Source organism: Helianthus annuus, chromosome 12 (assembly GCF_002127325.2).
Source record: "Helianthus annuus cultivar XRQ/B chromosome 12, HanXRQr2.0-SUNRISE, whole genome shotgun sequence".
In the NCBI taxonomy this organism is placed as follows: Eukaryota; Viridiplantae; Streptophyta; class Magnoliopsida; order Asterales; family Asteraceae; genus Helianthus; species Helianthus annuus.
This window is the reverse complement of record NC_035444.2, coordinates 120,287,072-120,293,539: the sequence shown is the minus strand read 5'-3', so window position 1 is coordinate 120,293,539 and position 6,468 is coordinate 120,287,072. Positions and strand designations below refer to the sequence as shown.

At 35.9% G+C, this 6,468-nt stretch overlaps 1 long non-coding RNA gene across 4 annotated transcripts; it reads right to left on the bottom strand.

Annotated features, from left to right (window-relative positions):
- Positions 1–248: 248 nt before the first annotated feature.
- Positions 249–3,051, bottom strand: LOC110895817. 4 transcript variants are annotated; one of them, XR_002567395.2, is made up of 6 exons: positions 2,824–3,051; positions 2,596–2,694; positions 2,390–2,472; positions 1,629–1,982; positions 1,414–1,506; positions 249–477 (listed from the first exon to the last, which is right to left on the bottom strand). It is a non-coding gene; the product is annotated as an uncharacterized LOC110895817 (long non-coding RNA). The 4 variants fall into 4 exon arrangements; XR_004874870.1 differs by having other exon boundaries at positions 1,643–1,982; XR_002567393.2 differs by having other exon boundaries at positions 1,414–1,982.
- Positions 3,052–6,468: the final 3,417 nt, after the last annotated feature.

The following is a 6,468-nucleotide window of genomic DNA, read 5'->3' as shown; positions in this document are numbered from 1 at the left end:
ACTAAAGATCAGTTCTTTAAATTGTCTATTTCGTGACTAACATTTTTTGAGGTTCGAGATTCGATATCAAATTAGTCCCTAATAAGATGTTTCAGAAACCGGAAATTGGTCCCTGATAGCACGTCATTTTAGTCCTTAATATGTTGTTTTAGAGACCAAAAAACACTCTTAGACACTATGTCATTTTAGTCACAAATATGTTTATTTAGTGCCTAAAAATAAGTTTCTAATTTACCAGCTTTGAGAAATAACAAAAAATTCACAACGGTTCAAACATAAAATAACTAATAGAAAACCAACAAAGGGTTGGTTAATATACAACATAAATACATCAATTATTCTCTTAAAGTTAAATAAATGAAAAAAAAATGAAGTATAGTGTATAAGTTACAATACAAATGCGCAACGTTTTAGGCTTCACATCACACGCAAGATTCCAAGGTACAAATAAGTACTTCACAATGATTCCTTACATCCCTACACAAATACAAATAAATAACTTAAAGGTTAGATACATAAGATAAGATAAAGAACAATAGAAAATAGGCAATTAAACTAAAAAGGCCATATAGCATAACATAACGTTTTCTTTTGGAAACAATTTTATTGATCATCACTGTTACACCTTAATTATATCAACAAGAATAAAATTGAGATCCTACAATAATATCACGACATAGACAATGAACCAAAATAATATAGCATGCCATATAGAGAAATAAAGTGAAATGATTCTGAGCAAGTTAGTCAATTCTCTTAATACCAAACCTCAAATTTCCCTTAGTATAAGGTTGATCAGTTCTCTTATTAAAATCTAGGAAGGAGTATTAGCTTTCTTTCTTTAATGCTTTATGTCTCACCTTTTAGAAATGATCATCACCATAACACACCATAAAGTAATTTAAGATTCTGAATTTTTTATGTATATACTCAAGGTTAAGGATGAGCATGGTATCCATTTGGTACCAAACTGGTACCGGTACCGAAAAACAGGAAAAGTGGGTATCGGTACCGAATATACCGGTTCGGTACTGGTATTTACCGGTGTTTACCCGTAAATATCGATACCGTACCGTTACCAGTATCGAAAAACGAAAAAAATAGGTACCGGTACCGAATTTACCCGATACAGTTCAATACCGATATCGGGTACCAAATGATCATCCTACTCAAGCTGGTCACATACAAGATGTAAGAGGCATGAAATTTATCATTTGGGACCCATTTAGTGACAAGTTCTCAGTGCTAGGATGATGTTAAAATTATACTTAAAATTGCCAATGAAAATGAAATAGTGCTTAATTTTTCTAGTATTAGTCTATCACATACAAACAACTAAATGCAACTAGAAAAATTTAACTTAGGCACATTATTTGCAATTACACATCATTAAAAGGTAGGGTGATCATTTACCACGATGACGTACAAGTGTAGTTTGAAGTTGACAGAAGCAGTCAAGACGAACTCAACATCTGTAGTAAGAAAACCAGAAGACGATCTCAACATCTGTAGTAAGAAAACCAGAAACAAGACCCAATACAACATCGTCAGATGTAGATAAGCAATAGCAGCAGCAACCTTGGCTTGATAATATACTTAGGCATAATGAGCACACGAATGCATCTTACATTTACGGATTTACCTTGAAGACTCAAAAGTACGGGTGCAAACCAGCCGAGCCAAGTCCAAGCTCGACTAGGCTCGAGCTCAAGCTCGTGATGTAGTTATCTTATCGTAGTTTTATAAACAATAATAATAACTATTATATAAAAATATATATGAAATAAAAACTATATATACAACTGGCTCTCCAGCCGGCTCTAGCTCAATAAGCGAAGCTCTGGCTTGGCTTGTTTACTAAACAAGCTAAATTTTTAGGCTCGAGCTCAAGCTTGTTTAATTGAACTTTCGAGCTTTTTTCATGCCCATCTTGAGTAGCTTGGCTTGTTTACACCCCGCTTAAAATGTCAAAGTTGTGTCACCTGGAAAAAAGAAATTACAACTAGTTAACTCAATAGATTAGCTCATAGACTTTCTAACAGTTTGCTTGAAAATATAAAAATCCAAGTGATTCATAGATGGAAAAACTTGAATGCTATTAGCCTCTAACTTCGCTAATTAATTGCAAAACCTAACATTAACCGAAGTAATGAGGAAAAAAATTTCTTGCAAATAAAGCTAAAATCAGTTCATCAATTCAGTAGCAAGGAAGATCAATACAACTCATAACTATGAAAAGCAAACAAATCGTGACTATAAAGTACGTAAGCAAACAACTCAAGTTTTTCCATCTATGAATCAGTTGGTTTTTCTATATGTTCAAGCAAACTGTACAGAGAATAATTCCTCTTTCCTTTAAAGTGTATTATCCCCTGTCAAATTTGCATACCTCACACCAGATGTACCAAAATCCATTAAGTTTTGTTAAGAATTCACCATCCTTGTGTTGAATAAGTAATGAAATAACATAAACTGAAACCAGGGATGTAAAACTCATGTGATTGATTGTATAAACTAGTAACTACCAATGCAAATGATACAAGAATTGAAAAAAAAAATAGATAAAAAAAAGGAAAAAAAGTAAAAATAGCATACCATGACATCGAATTTAGGGTTAGGGTTTCTAATTTAACGAAGTCATTGACGGGGATGCAGTTTCCGACCGGAGATATGATGAGAGTGTTGTTGCAGAATCTAGTTATTGAAATTGTAAAAATACATAAAAGTTCAGTAGAATTCAAATTCATGAGCCTAAGTATTAGTTGTATAAAAAATAATGAATTGAAAATTGTATTGTGTTGACATGAAAACGGCCAAAGATACCAAATGGAATGACGAACTGAGGCTGCCATATGTTTACTCTTATTGAAAAGCAACTGATCTAAAATGCTGGTAAGAGGGTTCCGGCTCCGGCAGGTCCCGAGGATCACCAAACGCCGCTTATTACTTGAGTCTGCGCATAAAGAAAATAAGAAAGAAAGAGTGGTGATTGGTGAAGTCGATTTAGGTTTGGAGGGTCTGAGCGGGAGTTTGAATTAATTTTGGGGAGGGTGAAAATTTTGAGAGGGAAGGCAAAATGATGAAATAATATAATTAAACAAAATACAAATAAAAATACTAATCGATTTATTTTCAGTAAAAATGTTTAAATAATAGTACTTCAAATTAAATAACTTTTACTAGATCCTAGTATTTCTTAAGGTGTTATATTTAACACATTATGTTCATGGCTAATTATAGGGGAATTGACCTGTAGTAATTCTAACTAGGCGTCATTGGCCATTGTCAGTCTCACCTTTGAATATTCTCCATGCTAGTCCCACCTTTCACCTATTTTTCCTCCACCGGTTCTCATTTAAAATAACTTAACGGAGTTAAGTTTTTTCCGAATTACAAACTGATGTATTAGGTCTTTTGATCAAAACGAGGATACGAGTCTACTGTTGTAAAACTTACCTCGAAAAGGTGCTCCAAAACGACTTGATTTTTGTAACTTGAGAGTTTAAACAACTAAACTGAAACACCATTTGGAGCACAATTTCAAGGTAAGTTTACATCATTCGACTCGTAATGGTGAGACTGGCAATGACCAATAACCAAATGAATAGTAAAAATGAACAAAATACTAGTCCCTGATTATTACATTAACAAAACTATTACGATTGAATTTTAGTCTCTAATATAAATTATCGAAATGGTAAAATATGAGTCGAGTATTGGAGACAAGATACCAATCCTTGATTATTACATTAACAAAACTATTAGGAGACTAAAATTTAGTTTCAAATAAACTCACTTACAAAATGAGACTAATTTTCAATCTCCAATTCCTCTCTTAAATTAGTAGAACTTGAGCCAAATTATTGGATACTAAAAATCAATTCTTAATCCTTTTATATATAAAAGGCGTTAAAGACTAAATATCAGTCCCTAATTCGATCCGATTTTTGGAATATTAATAATTATTTTTCAGTCTTTAATATCTTCCATACATATTAAAGACTGAGAATTAGTCACATACATAGTTGTGCCATTTTTAATATGAGAGGGGGTGTATTTGGGACTGAAATTTAGCCCCGAAAAGGTTCCATCCAAAACCTTATATTATGCAGACATATTTTGAGACTGATATTTAGTATCAAATAAGGTGGGATAATATTAGCGACTGATTATTAGTCACTAACATAATTTGTATAAAAATCAGTCCCCAATATTATTAGTAACTGATAAATCAGTCCTAGATATTATGCGTTTGAGACTGATATATTAGTCCCTAGATATTATGTGATTGGTTCGTACATCTGGATAAGGGTTCTAGAAAGATCCCATCTGTGGTTGCGACTCGGCATCAAGTGGTCTCGAGTCGAGACCACTTAGCAACTACTCGAGACCAGGATGTACACTTCAGGGAACTCGAGACTAGACAGGTTGCGACTCGAGATCTTCTGATCTCGACTCAATGCCTGACTCGAGACCTCTACGGTTGCGACTCAAAATGTCCAAAACTCGAGACGAGCTGTTACGACATAGAATCCAGTGGTTGCGACCCGAGACCTCATAGTCTCGAGTCGAGACCACCCGGTTTCGACTGGACTGCCTTGCTTAGTTATTGGGCCGAACAAACTGATGTTGTGGACGGTGTGTTACTGTTAATGTTAACTATTACTGATTATCTGTTATATGCTTGGATAGGCCCAATAACATGTATGCTGGTAGGATACGTGTTACTGCTACCATTTCTGTACATTATGCAACATACGTGTGTATTATATGAAGTGTGGACTTACATGCTATGTGTTAGATACGTGTAAATTATACGTGACATTCTCGCATACGAACCTAATAAGTATTTAACAACCATAATAGGGTATGGTTGACCAACGTAACACGAGTAAATTGTCAACCGAGCAAAGCAAAGGTGAGTTCACTACTTTTTACTTAAAGCATGCGTTCCCGGTGGTTGGGAAACGGAACGAAACAACTATTCCGGGTTTGGAATTGCTTACTATCTCCTTGTGCGGGATACGGTATTTCTATCTGCTTGTGCGGGAATACGGTATTTCTATCTCCTTGTGTGGGATACGGGTAACAACACTATCCCTTGTGAGGGATACAAACCTACTTTCTTCCCTTGTTACTGGGAACTCTTAGTTAATTAATGTTTATACGGAAATGCAACGAGCAACACTAAACGAAACTCTATCACTCAAGTCCCTACTACTTAATACCGATTAGTCGACGGGGCCAGGCGAACGGGTTATTAGTTGATAGCGCTATTTAGGTCTTACCAGCCTCACACCGTGCCCGTGTATGGGATTGGGCGTGAACTAATGGACTCAGGCATCCGTCAATGATGATAGAACATTGACATCGGGGCATTCTGCGGAAACGCAACGGTTACCTAGTGTTCGGTATTGGAAAAACAGTTTAGTCGCTTACTTATGGGGTAGCTCCCCATGGCATGTATAAACGAGTAAATTAACTGGTTAAACAAGTTTTTGGAATTAAAACTGGAAAACTGCAAACACGTGAACTCGCCAACGTTATGTTGACACTCTACTGCATGCTTTGCAGGTTGCTCGATACAGCTTTGGACGGACGTTGCAATCGGATGGAGTGCGTGGTTCGTAAGTAACATGTTAATAAACTTGTGGTTTCAATTATGATGCGTTTTCTTCCCCTTTCCGCTGTGAACTTAAAACTATGTTTCGAAAAATTTAAATTAGGTCACTAATTATGCTAATGTTTTTAACAATAACTAATCCGTTCAAAATAATTATTGGCTAAGATCCTGGTCGTCACACGCCTCGTGGTAATACTCCGCGTGGGGATTTTGAGGGTGTGACAAAGCATACTACGAGCAAAGTTCTATGCAATTCTAGCATGTAGGCAATAAACATAAACCTTATTACCTAGGATGTTGAGTCTTGCACGTGGAGCGAAGCGTCGTTGTGGATCGTTGAGCACTGTACTGGTTATAGTCTGGTTTTAATAAAAACGTTTTCCCATATTAAAACCAAGTTCTCTATAACCAATGGCTCTGATACCAATCTGTCACACCCCCAAAATCCACACGCGGAGTATCACCGCTTGGGAGCGTGACTGACCAGGATCAAGCCACCAATCATATAGAACATTGTATATTGTAAAAGTAATTGTAATTAAACCAAACCAATCCATATGAAAGGTGTTCCAAAACATAAGTATCATAACAAAGTTTAGCGGAAGCAAATGTATAAAAGCCCAATCATAAATAAGTATGTAATGTCATAACGTTCAATCATAGCATTCACGATCCTTGTCCACAACGACTTGCTCCTCCCTGTGCAAGCTCCATATGTACCTAAGGTCCTGCAAGGCATGCAGCAGAGAGTCAACAACTAGTTGAGCGAGTTCACAGAAAGTAAGTTCGTAGCAGTAATACGTATGTTCATTTAGTGGGGGCTTCCCACGTATGTATGTACTAAT